The sequence below is a fragment of the Myotis myotis genome, unplaced genomic scaffold (genome assembly GCF_014108235.1).
Source record: "Myotis myotis isolate mMyoMyo1 unplaced genomic scaffold, mMyoMyo1.p scaffold_m19_p_18, whole genome shotgun sequence".
Taxonomy (NCBI): Eukaryota; Metazoa; Chordata; class Mammalia; order Chiroptera; family Vespertilionidae; genus Myotis; species Myotis myotis.
The window spans coordinates 33,009,542-33,030,033 of record NW_023416322.1 but is presented as its reverse complement, the minus strand read 5'-3'; the positions used below and the strand labels follow the sequence as shown (position 1 = coordinate 33,030,033).

General features: G+C 43.1%; 1 long non-coding RNA gene across 2 annotated transcripts in view; it reads right to left on the bottom strand.

Annotated features, from left to right (window-relative positions):
- Nucleotides 1–20,492, bottom strand: part of LOC118673436 — a 64,942-nt gene that overhangs the window by 4,292 nt on the left and 40,158 nt on the right. Inside the window, exons 3-4 of one of the 2 annotated variants that reach the window (XR_004973371.1) lie at nucleotides 7,382–7,466; nucleotides 4,853–5,685 (exon numbers count right to left, since the gene is read on the bottom strand). This is a non-coding gene — a long non-coding RNA (uncharacterized LOC118673436). Of the gene's footprint in view, nucleotides 1–4,852; nucleotides 5,686–7,381; nucleotides 7,467–20,492 lie in introns of those variants that run through there. The other variant, XR_004973370.1, reaches the window with a different exon arrangement.

The following is a 20,492-nucleotide window of genomic DNA, read 5'->3' as shown; positions in this document are numbered from 1 at the left end:
CCCCCTCCTTTTATCATCCGTCTGATATAATACTGTCCTGTTCAGTATTCTGCCAAGACCTGAGCAAATAGTAAAGCTGTGTTTGAGGAATAAAAAGTGCCAAGTGCCAAGATTGAAAAGTACAAGACTGATGTTCCCCAAAAACGAGTTCATGGCAGTTAATGAGGTGTACAGCAGGCAAGAGTAAAACCTCACGGGAGAGCTCATGGGCACAGAGCCAGGCGCGGGGCACCAGCCCTGCCATCTGAGGAATCGTGTGGTTTGAGCAACTGAATATTTTCAAAGTGAGCACTGCCCTTCCTCTTCCTCTTCCTCTCAAAGCAGCCGAAGGCAGCACAACACAGTGAGCAAGGGTCTTGGAGAAAGAAGTCCCAACTCTGTCACTCTCCCTGGCCGGGTGATCTTAGGCAAGGCCCCTAACCAAGTCGTCCCCTTCTCCCAGGAAAACAGCGCTTTTCCTACAATTGAGGTTGGACTGGATGATGTTGGAGATCCTTTCATGCTCTGAAGCAGTCCTGAATATAGAAGTTGGTATTTTTCTACAAAAGGTAATTTACACTTTGAGGGGTGCCATGAAGCCCACTGAACCAAAAATATCACCTTACCCCCAAGCCTTCCATGGAGTGTGACATCCCCTCCTCAGACACTGTGTCTCCATGCACAGCTTACCAACCTGTCAGTAACTTATTGGCACGCAGCCACTTCAAGTCTCAGTTATGTCCATTTTACATGTAGAGTGAGACAGCAAGTTATAAAAGACTATACACATGTCACCTATATCTAGAAATAAATATAAATATATGTGCATATACACAGAAAAAGAGCTTAGCGATACCTACCATACTTTTAACATTGATTATTCCTATGGAATAGGAAAGTGGAGATGAGGGTAGGGACTTTACTATTTATTTTCAATTCTTCTATAATGTTTGCTTATTTTTAATAAATAAACTATTTTATTAATTAAAATAAAACTTTTTTTTAAAAAGTGAAACTAGACCACCAACTTACACCATGCATAAGAATAAATTCAAAAAGACACAGACACCAGGGGGGTGAAGACATGAGTGGGGGGCTGGGGGGGATGGGGGGAAAAGGACACATATGTAATACCTTAATCAATAAAGAAAAAAAGAAAGAATAAACTCAAAATGGATAAAAGACTTAAATGTATTTAAGAAAAAAATAAGCAAGTCTCCTTCCCTTTCTTGACCTCTTATTTTCCCAGTTCCTCTCTCTGGAGGTAGCCATAATTGCTAGTTTCTTATGTCTTCCTCCAGAGATATTCTGTGTGTATGTAAGTATATATCTATGTAACACTTGAAAAACCACCAAACACAGAAATGGGGTCATGCATAGACATTTGTTTCATATCTTGCTATTAAATTAACAATACATATTGACATAATTTAAAGGTACCTCATTCTTTTTAATGGCTGCTTAGTATTCCATACAGTATATAGAATGGATATACTACAATATATGCAGTCTGTGTACTACTGTAAACGGTTGGGTTGCTTACAGTTTTTATGACTACAAATTAGATTATAATGTTTATCCATATAAATGTGTCTTCAATATGTCTTAGTGCCCAGTGCAAGCATATTCACAGGATAAATTTCTGGTGGTAAAGTTGCTGGGTCAAAAGGTATAACTTTTTAACTTTGACCTTTGGTACCAAACTGAAGTACAAATAAACTTCCCCAATTTTCAAATACACAAAAAAATGTTTTACATTTCCTATCTCCCCATTATCCTCACCTCACCAGTATGCACTATCAGATTTTTATAATGTTGCCATTCTGATAGGTTAAAAGTGGTGTCTCATTGTTTGAATGCTCATTCTTACAACCATGAGTGAGGTTGAGAGTGTTTTCCTTTTCTTTTTTTTTTACAGAGAGGAAGGGAGAGGGAGAGAGAGAGTTAGAAACATCGATTAGCTGCCTCCTGCACACCCCCCACTGGGGATGTGCCCGCAACCAAGGTACATGCCCTCAACCGGAATCAAACCTGGGACCCTTCAGTCCGCAGGCTGATGCTCCATCCACTGAGCCAAACCGGTTAGGGCGAGAGTGTTTTTCTTATATTTAAAAGCCATTTGTTGGACACAACTAAACCATAGTAGTCAGGGATGCCACTTGGTTGGTAAGACCTCAAAATTAGAAGGAAGTGATTTCTACAGAAGTCAGTATAGTGGTTACTTTCAGGGGAAGGGAGGCAGTTATGATCACCACAGAGCACACGGAGGGCCTCTGACATGGCTGACCGAGTTCTGTTTCTCATTCTGGGTGACGATTAAAAGTGTGCTTACTATATAACATTTGTTTTGTTTGCTTGTCTGTATATTTTTTGTTGTATTTTTGTTTTATTTTATAATAAAAAGTGGCTTTAAAATTTAAAAATAAAAAAGCCATTTGTATGGATTTACCAATGTATTCTATTTATGTCCTTTGCCTATTGTTTCCTATTAGACTTTGATCTGTTTTTAATTCTTTTACAAGAACTCCATATTTTAAGGAAACCAGCCCTTTTTCTATGAGTTGGAAATATCTTTCCCATTTGTTTTTGGTGTCCTGGTTTTCTTTTCTTTTTGCTTTTTTGACTCACAGAAATCTTGCATTTTTATGGAGTCAAATTTGTCCATATTTTTGCTTATGGCTTCTGCATTTGCTCAGAATGGCTTTTGCCTGGGAAGCTTCTCATGGTCTCAACATTGCAGCAGCTAACTTAGAAAACAACACTCGAGATTTCTGGTTAAGGACCACAGATTAAACAAAGGCATTATGCTCCACTCCCTCCTAGGGCTTGACCAAAAGTTAATGTTTGATGAAGTAATACATTCACATGGTTCTAAAACGAGAAAAAAAAAAGAAAAAGGCACAGAACAAAAGTATCCCTCATCCGTGTCCCCCCTTGGCCCAGGTCCCACCTTCTGCCTGTCCATAGTAAGCGCTGCTACCAGTCTCTTGTGTCTGTGTTTCCAGAGCGTCTCCAGAGGCCTGGGAAAGCATCATTCTACGCCAGCAGACGAGAAAGCTCAAGCAACTCACTTTACATTTCAGAATCCACCGTGTGCTCCGCCACTGGTGGCCCAGCCAGGTACTTTGTGAGTATTTTGTGAGTAAAGTTGTGGTTAAAAACAGCAGGATGAACTGAAAGTCCGTTCAAGAGACATCGAGATCCTCAGACCCCCAGTTCCCCTTGCTGCTCTCAGGTGGACTGCTCCTGCCCCACAAAGCCCAAAGAAAGCAGGTTTTCCTTTTGGTGGGAGAGTAAGACAGAGGGAGGACCAGGCAGAGTTGTGTGAAAGGACAACATACAGAAAAAAAAAAGATTACCTAGAGACCCCGCCTTCTCTCCTTGTGTAGGTAGTGCAACCCTGGCATCCAACCAGGAGATTATAAAAGTTTTCTCTGGGAACCTGACACACTGGAGAGAAATGCCCTAAAGATCATCTGACAACAGCAGCATCTCGGAGAGAAAAAGAAAAAAAAAATGATTAATAGCCTCATAGAGATAAGAAGGAATTGTGCCCACATAAAATAAAAACAGAAGACTATTTTTTAAAAAGAAACTTTTAGGGAACAAAAAAAAGAGGCCTTAGAAATGTAGATATGATTGCAAAAAATAAAAAAATAAACTCAGTAGAAGATTTGGAAAGCAGACAGTAAAGTATAAAGATAAGAGATGGAACATAGATATAAGAGCACAAGTAGTTTATTTGGGAGATGATCCCAGGAAACACCTGTAAGGCAGTGGGAAGTGAAACAAGGAAGCCAATAAACCCAGCAAGTTACTGTGAACAACTGGGACTTGATTCCTTTGGGGAATTCTGGAGACCAGTGTAGAAATGGTGCCTCAAAGTTATCCCCAGTCAGGGCTGAGGAAACTGGGGTATTTATCTACTAACTCTTATCAGTCAGTGGTTAACGGCTGCTCCCAGGGAGAAGGGGGTTAATTCCCTAAGATTTTCTGAGCAAACTTTCAGTGGCCAGAAAAAGCCCTCAGGCAAAGAGACATTTATGCTGGTAATTTAGAATGCATAGATGTGGTAGGTGCCAAGAGATTGTGGACAGGGCATTGATGGCATCTGTTATATCTTCCTAGAAATCTACTCTTTCTTAGAAAATTACTGCAGGATGTGCTCCACCAAAACAATGGAGTGAAGCAAGAACAAGGAAGAGGGAGACTGCAAGAACCAGATTAGTCAACACAACAGGTGAAGGGAATCCCCAGGATGTGATGAAGGGAGATTCCAAGGTGACAGCTGTACTGTGTTGAATTAACACAGAGAGATTAAAAGGAAAAAAAATCAAATTTTAATATGTGTGCATGGAGAATTCACATATGCACGAAAATTCCAAAGACAGTGATTCAACATTGGGTATATAAGACAATTTGGACAAAGAAAAAAAAAAAGAGGAGGGGGGAGGTAGGGGGTATTAGATTTTAGAAGTGAGAGTGGGTAGTTTACAAGTAGTTGAGAAGCATACGTGGCAGGAAAATGCTCCTAAGCAGCCCAGGAACAATGGGACCACTGGGTGTCTAGCTAACAGGCTTGGAGTCTTCCTGACTAAGGCCAGGGTGAAATGTGTAATGTGATTAAGCCAAGGGTCTCTCCTAAAGCAGGGTGTCTGCCTGAAGCTCTTGGGTCTGAAACAAGCGGAGGGTCAAAGATTCTTTCTAGCTTTGTTTCTTTTCTTTTTTAAAAAAACATTTTTTAAAAATTGATTTCAGAGAGGAAGGGAGAGGGAGACAGAGATAGAATCATCAAGGATGAGAATCATCAATCAGCTGCCTCCTACACGCCCCCTAATGGGACTGAGCCCGCAACACGGGCATATGCCCTGACCAAGAATTGAACCCTGATTTCCCCAGTTCAGAGATCCATGCTCAACCACTGAGCAACACCGGATAGGTGAGTCTCGTTTCTTAATAAACAGCTTAAAATGAATGTCCCAAAGGCAGCTTTAGAATGGCAAAACGTTGGTTCCCTTCAACAGCAAGCCTAGAGATTAATCAGCCCAGATAGGAACAGATCAGAAGGAGAGAGTAGGTAGGGATTCAATTAGTGACACATGCAGAGGAAAATCTAGGCAAATGAAAAATGACACAATTATTAACTCCAGAGAAAGCAAAATGTTACTTGGGAAATTGATCATAATTTATTATACCACACAGATGTGAATAGTATTTATTTGGTCAAAATAATAAAAACACTGAGTATCAATCTAATGATAATACAGGTATGTAAGCCAGAAAATATATGTGTGTGTGTGTGTGTGTAGTATAGGAGGCGTGGAAGCTAAATCTCCATTTTCCACAGTGGAAAGCCAATAGATTTTAGGAAGTAGCAGTTTTAGAGAGATGGTGATACGTAAGAAAGGGGAGGGTCATTAATTAAAGCATTGGAAGTGGTTTTATCTAAGGAATGAGAAATGGGAGGAGGTGAAATGGGGGACTGCTATTAAATAATATAAAACTATTCTATTCTTGAAACTATGCATGTTTAACTGTTATGCAAATAACTAAATAAAAACAGTAATTCATCTTTTTTCTTCTGCTGTATGAAAAAAGGATGAGGTAGGTGGAACGAGCATCATTCGTCGCTGATAAGGAAGGTAAAGGGAAACTTTCTTGTTCCTTGAGTCCATCAACCAAGCAGAGATGTTGTCTTTTCATCTCCTTTTGAGGCAGGAAAAAAAATTATGTGCAACGGGCAATTGAGACTTTAAAAATCTCTAAGAGCTGTTGATGCCAAATTGGCCTGAAATCTGGGGCTGTCCTGAAAGTGTTTGGGCCCAAGGAAATGATCCAAGGTACATGCCAAGAAAGGCTTTTATCAAATTCTAAAATAAAGCCAATTACTTGAAGGGCATTATAGCTAGCACTAAAGTGTTCAGCAGAATAAATTATTTTAAAAAATATATTTTTAAATACACTTTTTAAAAATTTTCTTTTTATTAATTTCAGAGCAAGGAGAGAGCAGGGAGAGAGACAGAAACATCAATAATGAGAGAGAATCATTGATCGCTGCCTCCCACATGCTCCCCACCGGGGATCGAGCCTGAAACTTGGGCATGTTCCCTGACCAAGATTCGAACTGTGACCTCCTGGTTCATGGGTCCACGCTTAACCACAGAGCCATGCTAACTGAGCTGAAATAAATTCTTAATTGTGCCTGTATAAAAATTTCTTAAAATTTTACTTTAAATGCCAATTGCCTTAAAGTCCAGAATTTAAAAATATGACTCTTTTCATTTTTAAAAATAGATGGAAATGGTTTGTACACATCGCTTAATCTAAAATGTTTTTCAAGTATAGTTGACATATATTATATTAGTTTCAGGTGTATAACATTGTGATTAGGCATTTATAAAACTTACAACATGATTACCCCAATAGGTCTAATACCCACCTGGCATCATACATAGTTATTACAGTATTATTGACAATTATACTGTACATCCCATGACTATCTTTATAACCGGCAATTTGTACTTCTTAATCCCTTTCCGCTTTGCAGAGTTTTGATTAACCATATCTATCACTGAAATCGCATTGCTAAGGTCTGCGGTCCAATCGCGACACAGGAGTCTACTACCTTCTAATTGCAGGCAACATACCCACGGGAATGGGGCCTTCTGAAAGCTACCTCAGTTCCTCCTTCTCTTCCTGTCTTCAATCTCTAGCCACTGGATCCTTCTCCTCAGCCTAGAAAATGCTCAAAAATCCCCCCACCTAAAATACAAATAAATAAGAAACCCTCCTTTTAGCTATCAACCCAACTTTCTCTTTTCCTTTGTCACAATATATCTGAAAAGAACCTATGCTAACTTCCTTCTCTACCTTCACTTCCTCACCACATGCTACTTCCTCACCCTGTGCCATCTAGCTTCCACTCTGACCTGCTATCTCCCAGGTCAAAGGATTTCTTACTTGCTGAATCCCTTGGTCCTGCTTAGTTCTCATCCTCCTCAACCTAAGTCTTGACTTTTAAAAACCTCTCCTCCGGGTCTCTCTGAATCCCCCTCCACACACACACACACACACACACACACACACACACACACACTCCAGACACACTGATGTTCCTTTCACTTCCTAAGGAACCCAGCTATGACTGCCGTAGGCCCTGTTCCCGCTACCTGGGACTGCCTCCCCACCCTACCCCCTCCGTCAAGGCCGTTTCCAACTTGACTTTCAGGTCTTGGTTTACTATCACTTCCTCAGAGTGCCCCTCCCTCAGTGCCTCCCCTCTCCACCCCACACACTAAAATTTCCCACTTTCCATCTTAGAAATTAGGTTTTTATCTTTAAATTTTTTATACAGTTTATAATTATGGACTTCAGTTGTATGTTTATTTGCTTAAATACCTACCTTTCTTCCAGAGTGTAAGTTGCAGGAGGACTGGAACCTTGTCAGTTTTCTTGGTCATTGTGGATTCAGAGGTTCAGCACAGTCCCTGGAACAGTAGATCCAAATATTTGTTGAATGAGTGACTGACTGACTGAATGAAGTGCTTTCTTCATGCCAAACCTTTACATATATCACCTTGTTTTTATTTTCACAACAGCTCTATAAATAGGTACTGTTACCAGGGATAAATGGAAGCATAGAGAGACCGAGTAGTAATACCCAAGATCGCCCAAAAAAATGAGTGTGAGAGCTAGAATTTGAAAATGCACTTCTCCAACTCTATGTAGGACTTATTGATCATACTATAGTGCTTCATAGTTAACAATTCTATGTTCGCCTTCCAAAACTTCCCTCACTTACTCCCTCATGTCGGTTTCGATAGTTTCTCTTGCATCTTCCTTCCAGGATCTCTTCCAAGCTAAATGAGGGTACGTGGGTGGGGGGACCGGTCGTGGAAGAGACTGGGCGGTTCTCTAACACATGTTAGAGAACCTTGGAGGTAGACAACCATGACAGTAGTCAGCAGTCGGACACCGTCCTGGCTTGCTCTGTGCCTCTGCTCACTCACTTCCTGCCTCTCCCCCGACACAGGACCTTGGGTTGCTCCTCATGACGGGTCTACCCAGCCTTCTCTCCCTTCCCACAGATGGCCCCAGCATGTTCCAGAACCTCCTCCTGACAGAATGTGCCTGTCCTGGAAAAGGTTCACTCTAGAACGGTAAATGAAGAAAAAGAAATGTAAGCTGAAATACTGTATAAATAGTTGCTATGGGTTGAATTGTGACTCCCTTCCCCCTCCCAATTCATATGTTGAAGTCCTGACCCCTGGCACTCTTATTTGGAAGTAGGGTTATCATAAATGTAATTGTTCAAGTTAACATGAGGTCATACTGGAGCAGGGTGGGTCAATATGACTGTTGTTTTTATAAAAAGTACTCCATGTGGATCTGGCCAGTGTGCTCAGTGGTTAGAACATCATTCCACACACCAAAAGGTGGTGGGTTTGATTCCCAGTCAGAGCACATGATGAGTTTTGGGTTTGATCCCCAATTGGGGCACACACAGGAGGCAGCCACCAATCCATGTTTCTCTCTCACACTGATATTTCTCTCTCTCTCTCTCTCTCTCTCTCTCTCTCTCTCTCTCTCTCTCTCTCTCCTTCCCCCCCCCCCAAAGAAGGAGAAGGAGAAGGGGAAGGAGGAGGAGGAAGAGGAGGAGGAGGAGAAGGGGAAGGGGAAGGGGAAGGGAATGGGAAAGGGGGAGGGGGAGAGGGAAGGGGAGGGGGAGGGGGAAGGGGAGGGGGAGGGGGAAGGGGCGGGGGAGGGGGAAGGGGAGGGGGAGGGGGAGGAGGAGGAGAAGGAGGAGAGGAATGCTATGTGGAGATACAGAAATGCACAGGGGTGAAGATAAAGGCCCAGATTGGAATGATATAACAGAAGCCAAGGAAAAACAAAGATTTCCAGAAAACCACTAGAAGCTAGGGCAGAGGCCTGACATTCTCTCACAGCCCTCAGTGAAAACCAACCCTGCCAACACCCTGATCTTAGACGTCCAGCCTCTAGGACCTGAGACAATAAGTTTCTGTTGTTTAAGCCACTCAGTTTGTGGTGCATTATTGTGCCTGCCTAGTGAACTAATAGAAATAGTATAATCCCAAACCCATCTATGTCATGAATATCCTGCTCTCTCCCTCCCTCTCCCCTCACACACACACACAACTTAAAGGAAATAACAGTTTACAAATAAGTTAACAGTGGGTCTTTTGGGAGGGTGAATGATGGGTGATGTTGCTTTGTACTTTTTTTCTGCACTTCTGGGTATTTTCTGAATTCTCTCCCATCTCTAAAGTATTATGTATTATTACATAGACAAATCCCGGGCTCCAGCTTCCTCAGCTGTAATTTGAGAAGAGCCATAACAATCTTCAGCATTCTTATAAGGATTCAAGTGGCTGACACATAGTAGGTCAGCTAGTGTCCCTAGAGTCAGGAGAGCAGCTCCAAAGAAGTAAAACTGGGCATTCATCATTCAGGGCTCACTTGGTTCTTAAACGAAGGCTTCCCCAGGGCTGCTAAGCAGGGAAGTGGCTGCTGCTCAGCCCTGGCCTCTGCGTGGTGAGGCTGAAGGTGGAGAGTGAAATGGCAGGAGGGAGCTGGCTAGACACTTTGGGCTTGGGAGCGTCAGCAAAGATAAGCAAGAGGGGTTGGATTGAAAGGTTGGCTGGAGGAAGACTGGTGGAAGGAGGATGACTTAATCCATTTGGGGTAGTATGTCTTAGATTGGGGTGGCTGTCCGGACGGGCAACTGGAAGGGAAAGAGGCACCAAGATAAAGTAGAAAACACCATCAGGAAGCAAACAGTTCCCTCTAATATGAAGAATGCCCTCCCCCATCATGTCTTCTCCAAAAGCCCTCTGGAAACGGAGCGAGCAACATAACTTACTTCTAACTTTCCACAGCCCATGGGAAGATGTTCTTTCCCAAGGAGGGGTGTTTTCCAAACATCCCTCTTTTGGGCCATACCTGGGATAAGATGTTCTTTTCTGGAAACTGTTTAGGTAGATGCTACCCAAACATTCAGCCTTGCCTCTGACTTATCTCAACAAGGGAGGGTTCATTGTCTTGAATCTTGAATTTAGCCATTTGTGACTTCAAATTAATCTTTGCTTTTCAAAAATCAGGGTTGTTTTGCTTCTTTGTACTTAGCTATGTCTTCTATATTCCCATCCCAAATCCCAGCAATTTAGGGAAGATTTGGGTCCCCACAAATGCCTGTCACAATCCATTCTTTTATTGGAGGTCACTGATGGCTTTTGCCTGGTCCCTTTGCCAAAACCTACATTTCCCCTTTCCTTTATATCTGCAAGATTATGTAGCAACATGAGAAAACATTTACAATATAATGGTAATAGTGAAAAAAAGAGCATATAAAAATTGCATGTAAATTATGATGCTGACTATGTAAAAATAAATAAACAGAACATATACTCACATGCATATAAGGAAAATGAGACCAGAAGACAACAAACCACATAATTAAGAATGGCTATGTTAGAGTACCAAGATTGTGGGATTTTTTTCCTTATTCTCTATTTCCCTAAAATTTTTCATTATAATGAAAAAATACGTATATAATTACGAAACAGACTTACTACGATAAGGTAAGGGGCAGAATGAATAACAAAGTTTGATAAAATAAATACAACAAGAAAGCTAGTTGTAGATAAGGCTTTTCTGGCAGTGAATATACATGGTTCTCAGCTCAGTGTGTGAGAGAGAATTCTGACCACAGTATTCTTATGGAAGACATTTAACCACTTGCCATCCTGTGCACTCTGAGAGTCAAAGAGGAAGCAATGGCACAAGATTTCAAACCTGTCAAGCATTTGAGAGGAGCTAGGGAGGGGAGAGGGGGCTGGAGTCCAGGCCCATGAGAGGTTTGGGGGCTGTGGAGAGACTGCGTAGATGTCTCTACATCTGGGGGTTTCCGGGAAGTGTGTCAAGCATGACAAGGCGAGGCTCTGATACTGTTTATTTTTAGAAGTCCCTTTGAGAGGAGGATCTTTCACCTCTCTCTAAGTTAGCTGTGCTCCTTGGAACCATGGACATCTTTCTGCTGTAGCAGCAGTAGGATCAAAGCACGTGTTTAGAAAGAGAAGTGAAAAACACCAGATGTGAGCAAAACCACAAGGGGAATTTCAGGCAGGCAGCGTGCACCAGATTACCCAATTTGGAATGCGTTCCAAGCCCCAGGACAGGCCGACCCTCCAAGGATCAGGCTGGAGGGACGGAGGTTATTGATCCTGATTTAAGCCAAATGCCGCTAACTTGACCTGTGACCTTGCTCAAGCCATTGACCTCCTCCAAGCCACTTTCACTGCCTGTAAAGTTTCCTTGGAGAAATATAATGGAAACCATGCTAAATACTAGAGATAAGAGTGAGGCATGATCTTGAAGACTGTTTGGTAAATTGTGTTTGAGTACATAAATACCACAACATATACACACTTCCCATGTGTACATACAAATATTTTGTGGGAACGATATGTGTAAAGAAAACCCAGGGCTTACAGACTGTGTCGTACAAATCACAAAGCAAATCAACCCACAATGTAAACAATCTACATGTTGGCAACTGAAGGGGCTGTGACAGGATATGTTTTTCTGTCACTTACAGCTCTTTAGGTCTCCCAGGGTCACCCCAGAGCTAGACTAAAGCATATGACCAAGTGCATAGTTAGTACTGAATGAATGTTAGTTGAGAACAGAACTTCAGCTTGGAATTCCAGCTTTCTTTACCACTCAGTTGTATGTGGCCCTGGGCAAATTACTCCATACTTCTTTGCCTTGGTGTCCTATTCTGTAAAGTAGGGATAATACTAATAACTACCTCATAGACTTGTTGTGAAGATTATATAGAGTAATACAGGGTGTTCCCAAAAATGTATACATGCTTAACAGCTCAATTGATGTTTCTTTCTTTTTAGATTTAACCCATTGGAATTAATAATTATTTAAAGCATATATACATTTTTTTGGGACACCCTATATATGTAAAGAACTAAGAAAAATGCTGGGTGGATAATGTTAGTTATTGTTATGTTCCCAAATCTTCAACGAGGACTTTAAAGCTCTGCATTTCTTTCGTCTGTGTTCTCATCCAAATGTTTCCCACATTCTTGCTCCATTCCAGAATATTTCCTGTCTGTCTTATTCATCTATGTAGAATACTGCTCCTTCCAGACTTGAAAAGAGACCAACTCACCTCCCCCCCTCCACACACACACCAAAACCATTAATTTATTCCTATTCACGCCAACTTTGAGTCAACATCTAGGTTGACCCACAACCACACATCTTGGAAGCATCACTAAATCCTCTCTTCTCCATCTGCTGTAATTCTTACATAATGAGATGCCCTCTTAGCCAGAGGAGGTGTCCCACTAAAGATGAAAAAGTATGTTTTTCTCCTCGTTAGTAGAAGTCATCAGTGATGGCAACCACGGTGTAGAAAGGAGAATAACCTTGGAATCACTGAGCATGGCCGTCTTTAGGAGGAGAGGGCAAGGAGAGGAGCCATGGGTTTAGTGAAAAGCGCCCCTTCTACCCTTTTGGAGAAAAGTTGTCATTGGAGAAGAGGGATGTGGTACTGAGTTCAGGAGGGAAGACTCTGGAATTCATCCAAGGGCTGTGTGCCCAGTAAGTGGCTGTATATGTAAATAGGGAAAAAGACAATTAGGAGATGATGGGGGCAAGACTGAGTGGAGTGTTGGGGATTCACTTTCCCTAAAGTGCCTATGTGAATGGACTCACTTTGGCCTCATGGAGCAGCAGAGAGAGGACTCGGGCATCACAGCCCTTTCCTGGACCACTTGTTACAGTCCCACCGGCACTAGCATCATTCCTTCCCAGGAGCATCCTTGTCTTCCAGCACCACCAAGTCTGATTGTGATTGTTGTTATTGTCCTTACATTATCACCTGCAAATCACTTAACCATTTATCCTTCCAACATATTATCTTCTAGAATGGTTTTACTACACAATCATTGGAGTCCCTAAAGATGATTCAATTCCATAGAAATGGTTGAGCCCCTATTATACAAGGCTGAATCCTAGGGAACACAAAGATGATTAAAATATGGTCACCACTCTCAAGGAGCTGATATTATATGTTTCTGGTAGATTTAAATTTCTAACTTACATTTAATCTAGTGATGGCCTAGGTTTCCCCAATCATCTTCCCTATTGACCTGCCTTATCATGTTCATTTAACATGTTTATTCAGCACCTACTATACATTAGGCACTGGACTAACCTTAGGATGCAACAACAAAATAAAACAAACATCACCTTTACCTTTGGACAGTGTAACTATGTGAAGAAAATAGGCTCCATGATATATCTGGTTGACTACCAAAGGAATAGGTAACATTTAGTATTCCTGTCTCTCCTCCCAGAGAGTGGGGTACACTCCCTATATCTCCCTCTTCCAGCCATTATGCAGTGAAGTGACAGTTGAGACATGTTAAGTTCCTATTTGAGTATAACTTCAGAGACACCTGAGAATAAGAAGGGGAAGGACAAATCTCTGTTACAATGGTGAGTAGCTGGAAACTGTGCTCCTCACCAATACTCTCATCCACCCCTTCCCAGGAATCAAATACCCTTCTTACTACTCTGATGCTAGATTGGTTAGAATCTCTTATATAAATGTGAAATATCTTTGCTTTGTTAATGAACAGTCTCCAATAGTTGAAGGTAAAGTCAATTATATAAACATTAAGCTTCCAAGGAAAGATAAAGGAAGGGCTTCCAGGAAATGTTTTCCTTATTGGAAGATATATTTAAGATAAAGGTAAGTATCAAATTTCAACTGATGGCGAGGAAACTACTTCTTATACTATTAGGGTGTATAGTTGATGTGATAGCTGACCAAATGAGGGGTGTGGTAAATCTCCTTGCAGCCTCTGCCTACTCAGCCTAAGACTCCAAGCCATGGAGGAATGACTCACTGTAACAAACCCAGCCAACTATTGATTAACTGTGTTCACAGAACAGCATATTAGCATAGAAAGGAGCATTATTGATTGTAATGGATTACTAGGACAAGATAAAATTTGGAATGTATCTGGGTTCAAATTTCAGCTCAGATTCCTCTCTGTTTCCTGGGCCTGGAATAAATTTACTTAGCCTCGCTGCCCCTATATTTTCTCATTTGCATAAATTCAGATTTTAAAAGACTAAAGTAACCCAATTGAAGGCACTTGGCACAAAGCAGGCACTTGGTCATTGCGCTTTTCACACTACAGATAAGGAACCAAAGCCTGAGAAACTGATCGAACTTGTCTGAAGCCCACAGTGAACAATGTCACCTGGATCAGCGCCCCTGGCTTCCTGACCCCCAGGCCTGCTGTCTTTCTGCTGTTTTCAGAATGGGGGTTGAGCAAAGATAATTGAAAATGTGTTGATCTCTGGTTTTCTAAAGCTTGAGGGGGATGACAGAAAAAGCGGGGAGGAGGCTGGAGTGGGGTGAGAGGTGAAAAGAGCAGACTTATTTCCCGGGTGTTGCGTTTCTTTCTGGAGTTCACATTGTTTGAGCACACACCCACTGATGGAGCAGGGAAGTGGCAGAGCGTAGCCAACTGGGATTACAGATTGTGTCACATCAATCCACAAAGTAAATAATCTACATGTCCACAAGGGAAGGGTGTGTGACACCCTGTCTTTTTTTTTTCACTCTCTTACACGTCCCTTTGGGTCTCCTCAGGCCACCCCAGATCTAGACAAATTTTCCAGAAGGTCCTACATAAACATTTTTCTTTAGAGTGATGAGCTTGCTCGTGTGCGGGCTTGGCAGGGAAGCACAAATTAAAGAGGTTATGCATGAAAAATCACTTGTAACCTGAAAATTATTTCAGTGTGGGATGGGTGCTCCACGTGGTTGAGTAGAAAGAGCTGTGGGCCAGAGATGGGATGCCTGCCTGCTGCCCTGGCGTTGCTACTAAATAAACTGGGGGGGACCCAGAAAAGGAAGTTGTCTTCTCTGGGCATCTGTGTTGTCACTTGTAAAACACCATCCCAGTAGTCATTCGCTAAATATTGATCGCAAAACACCCACCACATTTTCTTTTCCTTTCCCCTTACAAGAGCTCCATGAGGTAGACAGTACTCTCCCCATATTAGAGGTGAAGAAACAGAGGTATAGAGACACTGTGACTTGCCCAATATTATTCAGCTACTAAGAGGCAGAACCTGCTGGAACTGGGATTTGAACCCAGAAAGTGCTCTAACCTCTAAGATAGATGCCCTCTACTGTGAGGAGGAAATGGATATTAAAGCTCAAAGCACTTGAAGGAGTTTAAACAACTGTGTTCCATAATCATTTACAGGCGGTGTAATCCCTAGGAGGTCTCTGCATGCAAGCCATGTTCAGCTCATTGACTTTCTTATTCATTGCTTATCATCCCATCTGTGAGCATCAAACCACAGTTATCCTCTTTCACCTCATTTGTTTTTGGTGTGACTTCACCCACATTGGCTGCTTGGTGGTGGTGGTGGTGGGGGGTGGCTGCTTGGTGGTGGTGGTGGTGGGGGGTGGCTGCTTGGTGGTGGTGGGAGGGGGGTGGGGGATGCGGGGGGAGCCAGCACCACTTCTTGCCCAGTGGGGGAGTGTGGAATGTAGGAGCCATTCACACATACCCACATATATCAACACACACACACACACACACACACACACACACACACACACACACACACATATTCATATTAGCTTGTGATACACATGCACGTTTTCAGAAATTGACAATGTAAGGATCTGTCATTATTACATCAGTGCATATAGCATGTGTATAAATAATTTCCCAGAATTGGGGTTTGGAATAAAGAAATGCTGTGATACAGGGAGAAAGTACAGAGACAAGTACCGAGGAGAATTACAAGAGACTTAGATGCCCCTGGCTTCAGCCCCAGCCTTGAATTCTGCTATGAACTTATGAATGTCTCCCAGCTCATTCATCCTCCTAAGAGACCCTCACCCTTGGGGCGCAGTAAGTTTGCTGTGACCTCAGTGTCTCTTCAGGAGCTGATTCTGAACTTGAACTCTGTTATCTGAATGTGTGTTCCAGACAGCGGTGGTCATCAGACTGCAAGCTTCAGAGGTTTGGGGTCACATCTGTGGAATTCTCCCGTCCACGGTTTGGCACTACGTGTAGTGAGCTCTTTGGTGATGACCACATTTTTCATTCTTGCTACTGCTTTTTTCTTAGTTTGCTTGGGAGGCAGACATGAAAGATGTTGAGCCTCCTTTCATTACATATAGCCCAGAATTGGGACATTCAACAAATGAAGTTAGTCATTTCATCATATGCACTTGTTGAACACTGTGGTCATGTCATTTCGGTTTTGTTTTAACCCTTAATGTTGACAAAGCACATGTGTGATTGTGTTGCACTGAGACTTCCCAAAAACTCCTTGAGAAGGGTTGAAAGGGATAAAAATATTACCTCCCTCATGATGTTTATGAGGATTAAATGCAATAAACTATACAGTAAGCACTAAGCACTGGGGGCTGACACTGAGTAAACATTGTTCAATATTACTACTGGCACATTCCTAGCCCATATTACTAACGAGGAACTACAGCTCAGAGAAGCTAAGTCAGTTGCTCAGGTTGTCCAGTTAAGCGGTAGAATTTGGGTAAGAATCGAAGTCTCCAGACTCCAAACCCACTTTAGGAAATTATCGGTCGAGATTGCAGTCATGGGAGGAGAAAGGCAGAGCCTCAAAGAAAGCGTCCACAACAGGTTTTACGGTGGGTGAGCAGGCAGAAGTGTGTAGGGGAGGGTGCGGCCCAGGTCATGCACCACAAGTCACTATACCATTCGTTTTGGGTTTTGCAAATGCTGTCTTCCCTCAGCACCTTCACATACATTGCCCCCGTTCCTTCCCATCTTTCCCCAATCCTTTACCCAAGTACCGCTCATGCTTTCAGGCTCAGCCCCAACATCTCTTCAAGGAGGCTTTCCTGAGCCTAGGGTGGGTTTGCACCCACTGATATAAGCACCCCAACCATCTTGTTTTCTTGAGAATACTTGTCCAAAAGCTACCTTCCCAGTTGGACTGTAAGCAACAAGAAGCCACCACATTTATCTTGCTTGCTGGTTGAGGTATCCCTGACACCCTACGGCTTCTGGCACATTAGTTAACTGCAGAGCAATAGAAGGCTGGAGAGGAAGAAGACTGGGAACAAAGAGGGAAGACATGGACTTAAAATTGCTTTCCCACTTTGCCAGAGCCCCTCGGAGAGGTGCTGATGGAGGAGTGAGGGGATGGAGAGCAGGCGACTGAGAGGAGTTGAGAAGAAAGACTCCAACACACAGGAGAAGAAAATCAATGCAAAGCAGAGCAGAGGTGTCGTCCCGAGGGGCCCGTGGCTAGGCCGAGCCCTCTGCACACAAATGAAAGGGGCCGGGAAGGAGCCGTTTCTGCCACACTGCCTCTTGTTTGCTGCCTTTTGCTAGAAAGAGACTGGAACTCCCTGGTCTTTACAGATGACTGACCGGGAAGCAGCCTAGGGAACACAGAGATAAACCTGCTGAGGGGCCAGGAGAGGAGGAGCTTCCGCCGGGTTGATAGATTTCTGACTGCCGTGTTGACAGCAAAGGCCCCTGGTGGTGGGACTTTTGGAGGAAGTGTCCACCCACCTCTTCGGAGATCAGGAGTGTGCCAGGAGGTGAAGCCACCCAGGCACCCCAGAGCCCGGCTGTTTTCCCTCCACACCCTCGCACCCTCGGTGGCAGTGGTGCCTGGATGATCCCTCGAGCCTCCTCCCAGGTGAGGGCAACAGAGAAGGAGGTGAGGCTGGAGCTTTGGCAGGGCCCATATTGTTTACGTTCCCACCCCCTGGCCTTGGGAAGCCCCGAGTTCCCACAGTCACTGAGGCAGGAAGGTCGCCGCGGACACCTCATCTGTCTGGGTGGCTGACTAACTCCAGATAAGCAGCAGCTGCTGCCTCTATGGTGGGGTCGCCTTCCAGACTGCCCACCCTGGACCTGGAGGGAGAAGGCCCAGCCCGTGCCCGCCGTGTGCACGTGAGGCCTGACGAATGACACGACCAAGGGCAGCTCAGAGCTGCGAGTGTCACCTTCTGCTCTTACATTTGCCGAGTGCTCTGCTGCCCTTTTCTCACATCACTCTGACCACCACCCGTGAAGAACACAGAGATGTTTTTGTGTCCATTTTGCAGATGAGTAAACAGCTTCAGGATCTTCGAGTGACTGGCCCCACTTCTCACAACTAGTGAGCCAAGGCTGTTTTCTGTCTCTGCTCAGTGTGTCTTTCCATCACTCCACGCAAAGACAACGAGCTGAGTGGACAAGTTCCAATTTTATCCCTGAAAGAGAACTCATCCTCCCAGGTTTAACCAGTCTTCACCCACGCGGGGGTGTAGTGACACACACTTCAGTCCTGGGGTTTGAATCATGATTCCTCTTCTTGTGGCAAACTAACTCAGCAGCTGTGTGATTGGGGGCCCTATGGTCTTCGCTTCCACGTAGATAACATGGAGATAATATTGTTTAAGTTGCAGGGTTGTTGTCAAGGTTAAGAGTAACCGTAAATCTCTACTGACTGTTTCCCACACCCAAGGCTCAGTTCTTACGAGCATTGACTCATTGAAGTCTCACAACCCTGTGTTATTTCATACATGCTATACTATTTCACTTTATAGATGAGGAAAAAATGGCAGAGAGGTAAAGAAACTTACCCCAGGTCACACAGCAAACACGTAGCAGAGCCAGGATTCTAACCCAGCCTATCTGGCACCAAAGCCAAGTGCTTCATCTCCATGCTCTACTTACGATGCAAATTATGTTTATGGTCTATAATAGGGTCTCAATCAAACAGCTGTTACTAGGAATGGGGGCAGAGTTGGCTTGACTTAGAAGCAAAGTGAAGAGCTAACTAACTGAACTCACTGGATAAACCAAAAGGCCTGTCCACTCAAAAGTTTCATGTGCCATGGTTTCTCATTTCCCCACAACGGAGTCCTTCCTTTAGAGCAGGAAGACACCTCAGGGACATTTGACAAAAATGTTGGGAGACATGTTTTGGTTGTCACAACGGTGGGGGTGCTCCTGGCATCTAATGGGTAAGGCCAAGGATGCTGCTAAACATCCTACAAGGCCCAGAGCAGGCCCCACAACAAAGAACTATCTGTTCTCACCTATCAATATGCTGAGGTTTAGAAACTGCTTTAATGTCAAGTATTGAGTGTTTAGTGTTACGTCAAGACTATGTTAGGCTCTTGAAGAGCCCGGTTAATACACAAATTTGCCACATGGAACTACAAAGTATGTTCTGTTGAACACTGATTGCTGTTAAAACTGTTTAACATATGTGACCATTTGTTATTACCTATTGTTTTTGTTACTGTTATTGCCGAGCAAAGATGTGTGCCTAGAAATGGTCAGGCTGATTTGGGCCTTGTGGTGGGTTAGAAAATTGAAGTTGTTTTTCTGTCAAATTTTGTTACCAACCCTCAGATTGCTGACATTTCTTCTAATGTGTTGAAGTAGGTCATAAATAAATTCGCAGCAATGCCATTTCCTTTCAGCATGCAACTCTGTGAATCCTTGATCTCTCTCAGTTCAGTCAGCTCTTATTTTGTCCCCTCTCCCATTATGTATGCACACGACAGATTTTTTTTAAAGTCTGATTTTGTTGGCCTCTTTTAGAAACTTCTATAGCTACTGACATCTTCAAAATGGTAAACATTTACTTTGCCAAATAGAACTCTGACCAGAAGAAGCATTTTCACGTGTGAAGTATCTTTGATTCTTGATAGCACATGTAGTTTTCTTACTATGTTGGAGAATACTGTGCCTTACATCATTATGACTCACTGATTTCCATATCACTGTGCATTAGCTTCAAATACTCTATGAACAATCCTGGAAGGAGTTGTATCAATCAGTTTAGGCTAATTTATGATGCAGTGACAAATGATCCCAATATTCTAACAATAAAAAGATTTATTTCCTGTTCATGTTGTGTGTATACCATGTATTGGCTGCTGCCCTGTTTTATCTTTTGTATTTGGGGTTTAGGTTGAAGGAGCAGACTGTATTGGGGACATAGTGGTGTCACAGCAGGGGAAAAGGGAAATGGTGGAACCATATGCTAACTCACAGTTTCTGTTCAGAATTGCTCATAACTGGTCAGAATTGGCACATGTCAAATATGCTCCCATTCCATTGGCCAATACAAGTCGATAGCCAAGTCAGATGCCAATGGGGCAGAGATGTATATTTCTCCTATAGGCCCCATGGCAGGGATGTGCATATTCTGAACAATAATATAATCTACCACAGGAATCTGTCTTTGCCACCAATGTCATGGCTTTGTCAAAGGGCCTTGGCTTTGAATTACTACCTTGTCAAGATATTTTTTATCAAGAAGTGAGGGAAGAGCCATAGCCAGGTGGCTCAGTTGGTTGGAGCATCATCCTGTACACCAAAAAGCTGTGGGTTCAGTTCCTGGTCAGGGCACATAACTATATTGCAGGTTTGATC